Source organism: Trichosurus vulpecula, chromosome 9 (genome assembly GCF_011100635.1).
Source record: "Trichosurus vulpecula isolate mTriVul1 chromosome 9, mTriVul1.pri, whole genome shotgun sequence".
Lineage (NCBI taxonomy): Eukaryota > Metazoa > Chordata > Mammalia > Diprotodontia > Phalangeridae > Trichosurus > Trichosurus vulpecula.
In genome coordinates this window covers 49,213,512-49,230,415 of record NC_050581.1, presented here as the reverse complement: position 1 = coordinate 49,230,415, position 16,904 = coordinate 49,213,512, and positions in this window count along the sequence as shown.

Sequence of the window (16,904 nt, the reverse complement as noted above, 5' to 3'; positions counted from 1 at the left end):
GTGTATGTGTATATGCATGTGTGTATATTATAAAATAGTGACTAAGTTCTCTATATGACAAATAAAAAGCAGTTCCTAAGTGACAGTGACTGTTAAATTTATTATGTTAATTGTAGTATAATAGAAAGGGGGATGGACCCAGACTTGGGAAGACCTGGATTCAATTTCCCACTCAGATACTGTACCTGCATGACCTTGAACAAGACTCAATCCTTCCAGGCTTCCGTTTCCTCATCTGTAAAACTAAGAGGGTTGGACTAGATCAGGGGTTCTTAGTCTGGGATTTGTGAACTTTTAAAAAAATCATATGACTGTTTTTCCAATATGAATTTTTAAAAATCATGTATGTTTTACTTTATGCATTTGAAACATTATTCGGAGAAGGAGTCTCGAGGCTTCACCAGACTGCCCAACAGAGTCAGTGACACAAAAAAGTTTAAGGACTCCTGAACAAAATAGCTTCTTAAGTTCCTTCCAGCTCTAAATCTATTAGCATATGGATTATTACTACTACTAATATTTTTATTAAGGACAAATTCCACATGATAGAATAATTTTTGCTCAAACCAAGGAGTATCATCTGTGTCAACATCCCCCAAATAGCAGAAAACTTAATTTTCAGTTTTTATACTGGATGTCTCAAAAGTCATAGTGCAATTTTAAGCTGTTAAACTATTAAAGCTTATGGGTGATGGGAATAATCAGGTAACTGAACCAAAAATTTGAAGGAATACAGGCTTTATTGGGTTTAACCAGTGAGGATGGTTCTTCCACTCCAGTAGAGCTACACTGTTTTGGGAGGGAATGGAACCTATATAGGGTTTGGGGCAATGCAGAGGAGATGGGATGGGGTGTCTAGTGCTGATTGGTAATAGCGCTGTTCCTAGGGCTCTGGGGCAGATCTTAAATCATACTTGTTTGTCCGTTGACCCAGGTTATTGTGTTTAAGTTAGTTCTTGGAATCAAGTTGCAGAACAGGACATGTCAATACCTTGTTCCTAGCTAATTACTATTATAAACAGGAGATGGCCAGAGAACCAAAAAGCTAAACCTCCCAAACAACTAAACCTATTATACTTTAAGGTTTTTTTCTTTTAAAAATAAAAGCCAGAAAGACCACGTATGTGCTCACACACGCACATAAATGCAAACATATGTGAGTGCACACAATTATTACGGATGCTACTGCTTGTCAAATCTCTAACAATAACTATACTGTCTATGCCAAAAATCAGGTCACCTGAGGGTATTTCTGTTGCAAAGGCTTATTGAAGGTATTTTCTTTTCTTAAAACAGGATTAACCCAAAATTTGAATTATATGGTAACTTTTTATTAATTATAAATATTTTTAATTCAGTCAATATCTAAGTATTGGTGATTTTTAGGGACACAAATTTGTTATTGCACCAAATCATACAACCAGCTTTAAGTTTCTTCTAAACTCATTACAAATATTCCCAGAAATTTCCAATAACATAAAACTCCTCTAGATTTAAATGGTAAAATTTGAGGGTTCTTTGTTTGTTTTGGTTTGTTTTTTTACTTCTCAAAAACAGTTTCTCATCACAAAACTTGACAGTCACTTATCAGATTAACACTCCCTTCATAGACAATATCTCTGGAGTTTGTAAACCTGAACTAAAATATTAGTCCACATATTCTAATTGGGCAAATAGCACTTTCACAAAATCATAGAGCAGTACAGCTGACAGGGACTACAAAAATAAAGATTATCTAGTCCAATGCATTGATATTAGAGACAGAGAGACTGAAGCTCAAAGAGATGGAATGACTTGCCCAAGGTCACGATGGCTAATGCATGGATGATCCAGAACTCAAATCCTTGTTCCTTGACTCAGAGTGCAGTACTCTTTCCTCTTTAATTCACTGTTTAGAGCAAGTTCCATTTCCCCAAATGCTCTTCATATAAAAATTTGTTTTCCTTCCCCAGCTTTTCCTTAGAGTGCTTTTTTGTTCAACTGAACCTCAGAAGGCAGTTTTCCCAAATTAATATAATCTAATCAGCATTCTTGCAAAGTGATTAACTTAGTAAAATACATTCCTAGACAAAATAAAGTTTAGGAAATATAGTCAGCTGGATGCAGAGTCAGGAGATTAGAGTTTGAATCCCACCATCAACACTTAGAAGCTATGTGATCATGGTCAAGACACTTAATTCCCGTGAGATTCAATGTCCTCTTCTTTCAAGGGAAGAGAATAATCCTTGCATGAGCATTTTCTAAGCTTTATAGTACCATACAATAGTGAGTTACCTTTATCTGTTTTATTTCTATAAATGCTGGGTGGCATAGTGGGAGGGTACAACCAGCTGCCTTGTCATCTAAAACCCTTAACAGGATCAAGGTGCATGATGGCTGGCAATCACCCAGGGACTCCACGTATTCACTCCATCTCCCTAGCTCTTCAATAATCTGGGTATTTGTGTATATAGATTTTCATTTTGCTGACATCCAACTAACCACTCTCCTTTCTCTTCTCACAGTGGGTTGACCATAAAAGGGTCTACTCGTGTGATCGTTTTCTTAAATAATTTATTTGGATTAGATATAAAGAGAATAGAAAAATAAGTATTATTCCCATGTAACGTAGACTACATCTTGTTTATGGGGCAGCTAGGTGGCGAAGTGAGTAGAGCACTGGCCCTGGAGTCAGGAGGACCTGAGTTCAAATCCGGCCTCAGTCACTTGACACACTTACTAGCTGTGTGATCTTAGGCAAGTCACTTAACCCCAATTGCCCTACCTTCTGCCCTCCAAAAAAAAGAAAGACTACATCCTAATTAATACCTAGATCTCACCTGCCCCAGAGTAGAAACCCCTTTATCCTTCCAAAGTACTGTCACCATATATATTTTTTAATAAATTAATTTATTTATTTTTAGTCTTCAACATTCACTTCCACAAGTTTTAAATTTTCTCTGCCTCCCTTCCCTTTCCCCTCCCCAGGACAGTGTGCAATCCGATAAGGGCTCTACACATACATTCCTATTAAACACATTTTCATATTATTCATGTTGCATAGAAGAACTGTGATGAATGGGAGAAACCGGGAGAAAGAAAACAAAACAAAACAAAACAAAGGAGAAAAGAATCTGCTTCACTCTGCATTCTGACTCCATAGTTCTTTCTCTGGATGTGGATGGCATTATCCATCATGAGTCCTTTGGAAAAATTTTAAGATCCTTGCGTTGCTGAGAAGGGCTAAGTCTATCAAAATCAGTCCTCACACAGTGTGGCTGTTACTGTGTACAATGTTCTCCTGGTTCTGCTCACTTAACTCAGCTTCAGTTCATATAACTTTCACCATTATTTATTTTAGCTTTTGTGGGAAAACTCCTTGAGAAGACTGTCTATAATAGAGGCCTCCTTTTCCTCTCATCTCATCCTCTTCTTAAACTCTTATAGAACAGCTTCTGACCTCACTGTTTCACCAAAACTGCTTTCTCCAAAGTTACCAATGATCTCCTAATTGCAAAATCCAGTGGCCTCTTCTCAGTTCTCCTTCTTCTTGATCTCTCTTAACCTTTGACACTATCAGTCACCCTCCTTTCCTTGATACTCTCTGAGAGTTTTCAGGACACCACTCTCTTCTGGTTCTCCTCTTACCTATTTGATCACTCCTCATTCTCCTTTGCTGGATCCTCATCCGGATCATGCACTCTGACCATAGGTGACCCTCAGGGTTCTGTCCTGGGTCCTCTTCTCTTCTGCCTCTATTATACTCTTTCAGTTAGTAATCTCATCCACTCCAATGGATTTAATCATTATCTTTATACTGATGATTCTCAGATCTAACCAGTCCTAATCTCTCATGGGCCTGGGTGTCCCATTGCATCCTGGGTCATCTCCAGTCATCCTGATGAATATCTGGTCACTAGACCCAGATGGCTCTGGAGGAGAAAGTGAGGCTGGTGACCTTGCACGGCCCTCCCTCACTCAAATCCAAGTCAACTTCAAGTCATATCATCTCCCTGATGTCATGGTCCTCTTCAAAAACAAAGGACAAACACAACCTGCAACACAGTGACACGCAGTACTACTGTTCTTGTCTACCTACTCTCTTGTCTACCTGTTAAATGGAAGACTGATACCTACAGTTAATTCAAGACTGCTTTAGAAAGCCTTTCAGGCATCTCCAGTTGGATGCCCAGTAGACATCTCAAATTCAACATGTTGAAAACTGAACTCATCATCTTTCCCTTTAAACCCTCCTGCTTTCCAAACTATGTACTATCGTTGAGGGTACCACCATCCTCCCAGCCTCCCGGAATGATGGCAACCTAGATGTCATCCTCTGCTTCTCCTCATCTCTCACATCTCATATTCCATCTCTTGCCAATGCCTGTCAATATCACCTCTGTAATATCTCTCTAATATGCCCCCTTCTCTCTTCTGATACTGCCACAATTCTAGTACAGGCCCTTATCGCCTCATGCCAATAGCCTGCTGACTGGGCTGCCTGACACAAGTCTCTCCCCACTCCTGTCTATCCATCATGCAGCTGCCAAAGTGATTTTCCTAAAACACAGGCTGTACAATGTTACCATGCTCAAGAAACTGTCACCTTCAGGATCAAATACAAAATCTTCTGTTGGCATTCAAAGCCTTTCATAACCTAGTTCCTCCATACCTCCCATCTTTCAAATCTTCTTATACTTTATACTCCTAAAGTACCCTGAGATCCAATGACACTGGCCTCCCTGCTGGCCCACAAATAAGATATTCCTCTTGGTTCCAGACATTTTTCTAGCTGTCCCCCATGCTTGGAATACTCTCTTCCTCATCTCTGTTTCCTGTTTCTCTGGCTTACCTCAAGTCCCAACTAAAATCTTTCAACAGAAAGCCTTTACCAACACCTATCACATTGGCTAACATGACAAAAGAGGACAATGATAAGTGTTGGAGAAGATGTGGGAAAGTTGGAACACTAATTTATTGTTGGTGGAGCTGTGAGCTGATCCAACCATTCTGGAGTGCAATATGGAACTATGCCGAAAAATGTGCATACCCTTGACCCAGCGATATCACTTCTAAGGCTATATCCCAAAGAGATCATAAAAATGGGAAAAGGACCTACATGTACAAAAATATTTATAGCAGCTCTTTTCATGGTGGCCAAGAACTGGAAATTGAGGGGATGCCCATCAATTGGGGAATGGCTGAATAAGTTGTGGTATATGAATATAATGGAATACTATTGTGCTATAAGAAATGATGAGCAGGCAGACTTCAGAAGAACCTGGAAAGACTTACATGAACTCATGCTGAGTGAAATGGGCAGAACCAAGAGAACATTGTACACAGTAACAGCCACACTGTGTGAGGACTGATTTTGATAGACTTGGCCCTTCTCAGCAATGCAAGGACCTAAAACTTTTCCAAAGGACTCATGATGGAAAATGCCATCCACATCCAGAGAAAGAACTTTGGAGTCGAAATGCTGAGTGAAGCAGACTCTTTTCTCTTTTGTTTTGTTTTGTTTTCTTTCTCATGGTTTCTCCCATTCATTGTAATTCTTCTACGCAAGATGAATAATGTGAAAATATGTTTAATAGGAATGTATATGTAGAGCCCTTATTGGATTGCATACCATCTTGGGGGAGGGAAGGAGGGAGGAGGAGAAAATTTAAAACTTATGTAAGTAAACGTCGAAAACTGAAAATAAATAAATTAAATATTAAAAAAAGAAAGAAAGCTTTTACCAAACCCCCTTAATGTTAATGCCTTTCTTCCATTAATTACTTCATATTTATTCTGTACATAGCTTGTCTATACATATCTGTTTTCTTAATGTCTCCCTTACTGTGAATGTCTAGAGCGCAAGGATTGTCTTTTGTTTTTCTTTGAATCCCCAGCTGCTTCTCATAGTGCCTGTTCCATAGGAGGAGCTTAATAAATGCTTATTGACTGACTTTAAACTATGCTTGGATACTCTCTCTTCCCCTTTCCCCAGTCCTTCTCTTTCCCCCTTTCCATCCTCTCTACTGTAAGTAGTGTCAAGTCCTGAATAAATTAAACTCATAAGTGGAGGAATAAAGTGTCTTTAATCGAGATAACAGGGTAGCAAACCTGCCACCCTGGGGGATGTCCCACCAGGAAACTTACAGGAAAAGTTCTTATACTTTCAGGAGAAAAGTAGGAGGGGTTTGGGAGCAAGGCCTGTTCTTGAAATGCCAGCCACTCTCAGCAATCTGAGCAAGGAAAACCACTTCATTCTGGCTATTTTGCCCTTCATGCCACCAATCCCAGTGGAAAGGGGTAAGCAGGTCAGAAGCTACTTTGGAAGCTAGTGTGACTCAAGCTGGCTTTGTTTGTAGGGAAAGGTCCCAGGGTGGGGACTTAGGGTGTGACTCAACTCAACCTAATCAAAATATCTTAAGGGTAGGAATGCAAGGACATTACTATTACTAATTCTGACATTATTCAAATCGTTAAGAGGGAGTGACAGGTAATGTTACATTTTATATTAACAATTTTTCTGTCATTATATTAACAATTTTTTTCTGCCTGTAGCAAAGTAACCAAAGTGATTTCATTTTGTAAAGTTCCTTCATCTTGTCCCTGGTCCTTATCTACCTAAGGGTCCTGACCCCATTTATGGCCCCATGAATTTTTCAAGAGCCAAAATTCTCACTAACAGATTCTACAATCTCTGCTCAAACTGAAGAATTGAAGAAAGCTGTAAACACGGGCTTTATAATGACTATACGAACTTGTTGGATACATCAGAGCTTTCCTTTTTCACAGAAGAGCTAGACAATGGCACAGCAAGCACAGCTAGCCAATCAAGAGGACTTCTGAAACCTAGGGCTGCTTGACATCCCAGTGATCTTTATTTTTCAAGATGCCTGCAACTGCTAGACCTGATGGGGTGCTTGTGATGGAAACCTAATAAAGCTGCCCCCCAGCCCCAACATTCTAACTTCCTTATGGATCCTACTGAACAGCAGGCATGTCCTGATTTAACCACGCAATCTGGCTTTAACCATACCATCAGCACCCGGACTCAGTCATAGGCCCCACTGAACAGCAGGCCCACCTCCCCTACCTAGCCACTGCCCCACCACCCCGACTCAATATCCTAACTTCTTCATATACACCTCCCTGCCTCACCAGAACAACAGGTGTGTCCATGAACTCATATTTCTCACAGAAACAGCAAACATGTCCATGTGACAGATCTCAGCCACTGCCTCTATCTAGCCACTACCCCCAGACCCATTCTTCATATTTCCCACAAGAAACAACTGGTGTGTCCATAGACTCAATCACAACCACATCTATCTAATCTCAGATAGGACTACAATAGCCAGCCAATCAGAAAGCAGCAGCACCTGGATTTCTGAGCAGAATGAGAACCCCAAAACAATAGAAAGAACTTTCCCTAGGTAGGCACCTGCTTAGTAATAGCAAAAGCTATCCTTAAGGTGAATTTTTGATGTAGAGAAGCTTATTATAATAACATTATCACACATACAGGTTTTTCTGTATGCATTGTGGGTAATTGCATATGCAGTTCCACCAAGGCTAGGACCCCTTCCCCATTACCTAATCCTTTAACAAACCCCATCTACCTTTTTAATATTCATAATTTCTGTTGTGTAATCAGCATCATTACACTATAAAATTTGCCCATGTTGTCTTACTAAGTTACTGGTTCCTCTTGGAACTCAGCCTGTTAGAGGCGTCATTCTCAATAAAAGCCTTTACTTGAATTAGAGGTGGTCTGACTCCGAGAACTCATTCGAGATGACCTCCATAACAAACCATGAAACCACAACAGTAATACCATGCAGACTGCTTATGCATGCACACTCTGGGTGACAGCTATTTGTTTAAACTCATTATAATGCTGTTCTGATTTCCCCTCCAACTTTAGGGCCTAGATTTGACCCTATACTCCTCTTCCTCCCACTCCTCTCCCCTCTCCCTTCTCCCTCTCCCTCACCCTCCATCTCCCTACCCCTCTTATCTACCTGTTAAATGGGAGGTGGATACCTTTAATTAACTCAGGACTGGTTTAGAAAGCACAATAAGAAATGATTGTCATGGTTGCAGCTACCCAGGCAAATAGGACACCAGGTGGGTGCCAGCTTCAGGGTGTGAGGAACAGAACTGCCCAGGATGTAGAACTTTGTGGTCCTTGTCTTTCTCTGCTACCTAGCACTGCAATAGGATGAACTTCAAGTTCTTCCATAGGTTCCCCCCACCCACCCAGGTATCTGTAGCTGCCTGACTACCCATAAATCTAATGCTGATCAGGGTAGGGGTAAAGGAATGAGTAGAGCCCCAGACTCCATTGTGTCCCTTGAGATCCCTCAACTTGACCTTCAAAGGCAGTAAGACAAGCATCCTGCTTCACTATTAGCTTGGAAGTTTATTCATCCAAAAGAATTCAATGCCAAGGACACGTCAGCATTTAATTGCCTTACCCCTCTGCAGTTTTTTCCGGCTGACTAATGTAGTCACACCTCCTCAATATTACTTTTTACAAATACTCATATTTTACATAAAAGAAAATTCTACTCTCCATGGCACATAGGTATTATTTTATATTGTCACATTGAATATTTTACAATGAAGGCTCAAAGCTTCAAGCATACGAGAACACACAAAGGCAACAGTTTTCAAATAGTAGAGAGGGTACAATCTTGGAAATTTTCCCAGTCCCCACTAATGCTTTATCCCTCCTCTTTCTGAGTTCCGTTTTTAGCCAACATTTTTTCCACATTTTAAGTGTTAATATAATTAATACCTTCATTTTGCAGTGTATTATTGATTATTTATTTTTGCAGATTTAATCCACTAATTCTACAGTTTTAATTTTGTTTTTAACATTAAAGGGTTTCTGATGTCATCTCAAGCTGATTTGTTCAGTGAGCTGACCCACACAGGTCATGCCTGGCTGCTGTTTCAACACTACTAAAGACTATCTGTCCACCAGTGTACTCCGTACTTTAGGACCAGACACGTTTTGTATAGTCCCTTGCCATCAATTTATAGTCATCCTTTGTTACCTACATTTCCTTGAATCTTTGCATATATTCTTTCCTTTAAATCTAAGTTACCTGGTGAATTTTCTGTGCAAGCAGATGAGAAATTAAGTGTTTAAAAAAGGGGGCCAGGGGTGGGAAGCTTATACCCAAGGGAAGTACACAAGGTAAACCTGAATCAAGTTATTCAGGCTCATACCCTGTGTGGAACATTTTATACCATTTTGTATCATTTTTAATTTCAACTAGGCCCAGAGCCTGAATTAATGAGTAACTGGAAGAAGATCCAGGACCTAGGCTTCTTTGTTCTCTAAAGTTTGCTCAGGAAATACCCTTACCTCTGTCAACAAGGCCGGATCAGACTGACCTAAGGACATTCTTACCCCTGTTAGCCATTAAAGGATGAGACCCTAACTCCAAGACAGACTACCTAGATTAATATTAACTGACCTTTGTCAACATTCTTTACAACCCTATTCCATTAAGGAAAATCCTCTTCTTGTATCATGGTTAAACATACATGGGGATCATAAATTTGAGTAACATGCTGAATTGTGATTGTTGTATGTTTAAAGGGAATGAATGGATAAATAAATAAGTAATATGAATTTTTCTATCACCTAGCTCTGTTGTTTCCTTCAACCAAATTTTCAGGTTTAACACCTGGGAGAAGATAAAAAGCCTTACCCAGTTACCCCGGGCAGAATAAGGTAGGGGGCTCTTACATCATGAAATAATAAAAACTGCGTCTCTCAGAGAAATGGTACAGAGAGAGAAAAAAGCAAAATATTCTAAAAATGAATTAGGAAGGGGAGTCCTTGGCCAAATTGTTAAGGAGTTGAATCCTTTTTTGAGTAAAACCTCTTACTTCTTTCTCTGTTATTTCCAATCCCATCTCAGGCAGGGTTTCCACTGCTTTCCTGCTGTTTCATACTTCCCTGGAGGGAGTGGGGGTGGCAGGAAGATGATAGTCTATCATTGAAATTCCACACTAAAACTTTCAGAAATAGCTGCTTTTTTTTTTCTAGGACAGTTCCTTCTTTCCTTCCTTTCCTCCCTCTTTCTCTCTCTCCCTTCTTCCTTCTGGGAGAAACATGGTTGCAGGGATCACAGGACTCCCTAGGCAGGGTCAGGAAGTAAGCCCGAGATTGCTTCCATAGCTCATTGCTTTCTTTCCTGGTTGCATGCCCTTAGGAAGATCCATGTGAATAGCCCCTTAACATGGAAAGAACTCAGAAATAGAGTGGGCAGAGGAAAGGGTTTATTACACTTCTCAAGGGGAAGCAGGTGGGGTGCTCACTAGGAACATCCACACTGATAAAGAAGCAGAGGTGAGGTTAACCAGTTCTACCCTCTCTGTCAGAGTTAGAGTTAGTTCAGCTCCTCAGGGTTACATTCCTCACTTCCCTACATTCCCTTCTTGTGCAGATTATGTAGGCATTATAGTAAGGATACTTGACCAGGGCATGACCCTTCAGGCTTGAACCGGTTGTCCCAGTCTAGCCTTTCTAGTCCCCTGACATCAGGATGGCCATTGTCTTAGTAAGCCAACTTCCCCACGGATATTGATTATCTTCCAGTAACTTCTGTGGGAGCAAAACAAGATACCATAATATCCCTTCTTATACTTCTCTCCTCCTTTCTTTCCTTCTCATCCTTCCTTCCTTCTTTCTTTACTTTCTCCTCTCCTTCCTTCTTTCCTTCCTTTCTTCTCCCTCCCTTTCTTCCTCTAAGCACCACCTCCTCAAGGAATAAAGCTACCAGGGTGCCCTCAAATTGCACCTCTAAGGCCAATGGCACCCCTAGGGCAATCTCTCAAAGAGGAAAGTCAAAGATCAAAAAGTAAATGTGATGAGCACTTGAAGTTCTTAGGTAAATGAACTGTATATTTTCTTTTAAAATGCACATATTAGAAGTTTACCACAGTATATGCAATACTCTTTTTGGCTCTTTGTATATTAGAATGTTCGTGTTTTGTTGGTGGTTAAATTCATGATTAAAAAAAGAATTTTTTGAAGTTCTTATATTTTAAATTAATTTGAATGTAAATAGTACTATGCAAACTTAATTGGTTGTATTGATATTAAATATTTTTAAAAAAAATTTTCTTTAAGAAGTTGTAATCTTTTATTAATTAATTTATTTTTAGTTTTCCACATTCACTTCCACAAGATTCTGAGTTCCAAATTTTCTTCTCACTTCTCTTCTCCCTCACCCCAAGACTTCATGCATTCTGATTACCCCTTACCCCAATCTACCCTCCCTTCTATTCCCCTCCCCCTTTCTCTTATCCTCTTCCCTTCTATTTTCTTATAGGATAAGACAGATTTCTATAACCTATTACCTACATATCTTATTTCCCAGTTGTATGTAAAAACAATTTTTAACATTCATTTTTAAAACATTGAATTCCAAATTCTCTCCCTTCCTCCCTCCCCACCCACCCTCATTGAGAAGGCAAACAATTTGATATAGGTTATACATTTGTAGTCATGCAAAACATTCTGGGAAAGACTATATTTCCCTTCATCCTATCCCACCCCCCTATTTATTCTATTCTCTCCTTTAACCTTGTCCCTCCTCAAAAGTGTTTGCTTCTGATTACCCCCTCCCCCAATCTGCTCTCCCTTCTATCTTTCCCCCCTTATCCTTCCCCCACCACCACCACCACACACACACACACACACTTTCCTGTAGGGTAAGATAGATTTTCATACCCAATTGAGTGTATGTGTTATTCCCTCCTTAAGCCAAATCTAATGAGAGTAAGATTCACTCATTCCCTTTCACCTCCCCCCTCTTCCCCTCCACTGTGTAAGGCAAGATTCATGATATTGATGGTGACCATGAATATGCCTGTATAGTTCAGAATCACAAAGTACAAGAGACTCTCTTTATAGAAGGCAGAAGAGGTAAAACATTTATACATTATAAAACATTCAGACACCAGAGGATCAAATCCCAGAACCAATAACCCCAATTCAACATAGCAGTAATTGTATTCCAAAAACAGTAAGTCCACTTCAATGTAACAGCAAGGAGATTAAAATATAGTATCACAGCAAAGAGCCAAGCCATCCTGTAACCTTCCCCTCTGCTAGGGCCTTCCTATAAACACTCTCTCATGAATCCTAACTGTCTGCTTGCCTGCATCCTCTCCTCCTGCAGTTCTGAAAGCCCTTGCAGTTCTCAGAGCCCTCCCAGTTCTCTCTGTGTCTCTTTGTCTCTCTGTCTCTGCATCTCTTCCAGTTCTCCATCTCTCTACTCTGTATCTTCTTCTTCTCCTCAAAGCCCTCTCATCTCTGCAGCTCTCTTGACTCCACTCTCAGAAGCTCTCTAGTCTCTCTCTGCAGCCTTCTAGTCTCTCTTCATAGCTCTCTAGTCTGAGCTTAATGGATATCTGCAGGGTATGTACACCTTGTGTAGGCCTGGGGCTTAGCACCTACTTAGCAAATAGACCTTCCTACAAGCAGGCCTCTCCTAATCAACCTTCTGTTAACCAGCTCCACCTGAGGCCTATTAAATGGATGGGGAAGATGTTTGATCACATTAGCACCACAGGCTGTAAAAGCTTTTTCTTGTGTAGAAGCTACTAAATCTTGTGTTATCCTGATTGTACTTCCTCCATACTTGAATTGTTTCTTTCTGGCTGCTTGCAATATTTTCTCCTTGACCTGGAAACTCTGGAATTTGGCTTCAAAATTCCTAGGAGTTTTCCTTTTGGGGTCTCTTCCAGGAGGTCATCAGTGGATTCTTTCAATTTCTATTTTACTCTCTGGTTCTAGAATATCAGGGCAGTTTTCCTTGATAGTTTCTTGAAAGATGATGCCTAAGCTCTTTTTTTGATCATGGCTTTCAAGTAGTCCAGTAATTTTAAAATTCTCTTTCCTGGATTTATTTTTCAGGTCAGTTGTTTTGCCAATGACATATTTTACCTCGTCTTCTAATTTTTCATTCTTTTGGTTTTGTTTTATAATTTCTTGATTTCTCATAGTCGATAGCTTCCATTTGCTCCATTCTAATTTTTAAAAAATTATTTTCTTCAGTGAGCTTTTGGACTTCCATTTCCATTTGGCCAATTCTGCTTTTTAAGGCATTCTTCTCCTCATTGGCTTTTTGGAGCTCTTTTGCCACTTGGGTTAGTCTATTTTTTAAGGTGTTATTGTCTTCAGTATTTTTGGGGTCTCCTTTAACAAGCTGTGGACTCATTTTTCATTATTTTTTTGCATCACTCTCATTTCTCTTCCCAATTTTTCCTCTACTTCTCTTATTTGATTTCCAAAATCCTTTTTGAGCTCTTCCATGGCCTGTGACCAATTCATATTTTTCTTGGAGGCTTTGGTTGTCGGAGCTTTAACTTTGTTGTCTTCCTCTGGTTGTATGTTTTGATCTTCTTTGTCACCAAAGTAAGATTATATAGTCTGATTTTTTTTCTCACTGTTTGCTCATTTTCCCAGCCAATTACTTGACTTTTTAACTCTTTGTTAAGGCAGGACTCTGCTTCCAGTGCAGAGGGTGTACTGTCACAAGCTTCAGGGGTTTTGTGCAGCTGTTTTCAGAAATATTTCTAGGGACCTGTAAATGTTCAGTTAAGTATGATCAAACAAGAGGTGTTTACTGCTCTCCTGGCCTGTGCAATGGTCTGTGAGTAGCCACAAGCACTCTTTTCTGCCTTCAAACTGTGAGAAGGATTCTCTCTTCTCCTCCACCACAAGCTCTGCTATGCTAGTGCTCCTTCTTGCCCCCAGACCACCACCCTGGACCGCAACCCAGATCCAAGCACAGGCAAAGCAAGAGAATCTTGCCTGACAGCCAGCAAAGAGACCCTGCAATCCCCCTCTCATCAGCCATTTGATCCCCCCACCATCTGTGGGAAGAGAGCTCTGGAAGCAGCCACTGCTGCTGCTGCTGCCACTGCCCACCACCACCACCCTAGGGCTAGGGCCAGACCTCATTCCTCTCTCACTCAGATCTGACAGACATTTCCTACTGACCTTTTAAGTTGTCTTTGGGGTTTGTGGGTTGAAAAGTCTGGAAACTGCCACAGCTGCCAGTGATTCAGTCCCCTGAGGCCTGCTCTGGGTTTGCTGGGACCCTTTCTGTGCTGGCATGGCCTGTGCTGGACTGTGTTCTTCTCTCAACCTGATGATGTCATCCTTCCAGGTTGTCTTGGGCTGAAAATTTGTCATTTTATGGGTTCTGCTGCTCAAGAATTTGTTTAAAGTCATTTTTTACAGGTATTTGGAGGGGTTTGGGGGAGAACTCAAGCAAGTTCCCGCTTTTACTCTGCCATCTTGGCTCTGCCCCCATGTTCAATATTTTTAAAATAAAACTTTTTTTTTAATGATCCATAAGTAATCCCCACCATCTTAAAGTGGAGGTTTTCTTAGCTATTTTTTTAATTGGGTAGTTTTATTTTAAAACTGTTAAGACTTATTACAAACAAGAGTCTCCACCTCTACTGGAATGGACTTGGTCTCTTCTAGTCTCTTCCAGCAGTAAAAATGTAATGATTTTATAATCATAACCATTATATGTCTCCACTAAAGTTATACTCTGATGGCTCATGATAGCCTGACTTCAGAGCTTGAGGCAGGCTACAGGGTGAGGAAATGATGAAAATCTTCTGGCTCCACCAACTGTCAAAGACAACTTGCACTGTGGAAGGATGGCTATCAGCATCAGTGGAAGCAATGCCCACAGTGCTGAAATCATCAATATGTAGAAGCTGTTAACTACACACCCTTCCTTACAACAGACTATGACTCTTTGTTCCCACTTTGGAGCTTGCCAAGATCTTCCCTAACAATTTTGCCCATTTACTCTATACCTTAGAGGAAGGTGGACTTTCTCCCTGAAAAAGTTGTTGCAGTAAAAGGAAACTATGATTTTCTGTGGTATTGCCCAAGTGTTTATTAGCCTGACTCTGCTTTTGAGTCACCTTTATTTTAAGCTTGTTCCTGTAAGAAGCAGGTATGCCTGCATGACCTGCATAACAGAAGATCTTGGTACAGTTAATTCTTAATTTTGATTTATTATGGTTTTTCTGAATTAGTTTATTCTTGGCAAATTTTAATTTTAAGTTTTGATATTGTTACCTAATATCCAGTTGCTTGTTCACAGAAATAAGATTTGTATTTATCAACACCGTAGATCTGAAGAAAAGGCAGAAACCAAGGCCATTCTTTGGTTTGGTCCTACTCAAGGAAGTGATTGGTTTTAGGACGTCATTGCTCTGTATGTCTCCAAACTGAATTGAACATAGAAGGAAGGGAGAAAACCTGCAGGTTTCCTACTCTTCTTAAATGAAATCATCATAGAAGTATTGTGGATTCTCAAATCAGCACAACCATATTCAACATTTGCAAAGCAAAAATGACTTTTTCCGGATTTTCTGCCAAATATAGCATGTCCCTCTCAGTTCCTGACAATCTGCTTTAATAAACTTTCCCCCCAAATTCTGTAGGTAATCATGTTTAAGTATTAAAAAGTAAAAGATGACTCACGTATGTTGTGGAAAACATTGCTATCCAAATTAGAATACCTGTTTTTGCAAGAGGTCAACTGGTGGGCTCTTCATTGTTATTCTTTGCATATTGTGGTGAAGAGGTTTGGGGTTGAGGGGTGCTCAACACCCCAAAGTACTGACACGCCGGGTCCTGCAGAAAGAATTTGACTCAAGCCTTCTCAGCCAAGGAAAAAGACAAAGTTTATTAAGGGTTTGCCATAATGGGCTGTCTTAAGAAATCCCACCCTTTAGAATGGGGTAAATTATCTTGAATAAAAGTGGCAAGAAAAAGCAGTTCTGTAGGAAGAGAAGAGAAGGCAGGTGAGGGGGGATGAGTGAATCTTGCTCTCATCAGATTTGACCTGAGGAGGGAATACCATACATAATCAATTGGGTATCTTAACCCACAGGAAAAAAGGAGGAAGAAGATTAAAAAAAAGGGGGGGGGGATGATAGAAGGGAGGGCAGATGGGGGTGGAGGTAATCAAAAACAAACACTTTTGAAAGGGGACAGGGTCAAGGGAGAAAATTCAATAAAGGGGGATAGGTTAGGAAGGAGCAAAATATAGTTAGTCTTTCACAACATGTGTATTGTGGAAGGGTTATACATAATGATACACATGTGGCCTGTGTTGAATTGCTTGACTTCTTAGGGAGGGTGGGTGGGAAGGGAAGAGGGGAGAGAATTTGGAACTCAAAGTTTTAAAAACAGATGTTCAAAAACAAAAAAAAAAGTTTTTGCATGCAACTAGAAAATAAGATACACAGGTAATGGGGTGTAGAAATTTATCTTGCCCTACAAGAAAGGAAGGGAAAAGGAGATGGGAGGGGAGTGGGGTGACAGAAGGGAGGGCTGAATGGGGAACAGGGCAACCAGAATATATGCCATCTTGGAGTGGGGGGGAAGGGTAGAAATGGGGAGAAAATTTGTAATTCAAACTCTTGTGAAAATCAATGCTGAAAACTAAATATATTAAATTTAAAAAAAAAGGAAAAAAAAAAAGAAATCCCAACCTTTGTGACACCTGTTTTCACAAGGGGACCAGATTCAATCTACTGAACTAGATTGAATCTGAGCACCTTTGTGGAGGCAAGATGGAGATTATATACACAAAGATTGTGGGAGGGATTGAGGGTAACTAGAGGAGGGGTTTAGGGAGGGACTTGAGGAGGAATCTAAGGAGGAGCTTGATGGGACTGAGATGAGGCTCCAGGGTGGGAAATAGCTGAAGGCTACATGGCGTGACAGACAATAGAGGGCTAGGGTAACAGAGCTAGGATATAGATATTTTTGATCAGGATTAAGGGTGGGAAACAGCTGGACACTAGAGGGCTAGGCTAGGCAGAGACTTGGGCCCAATGATAATGCAAGCCCATGGCCT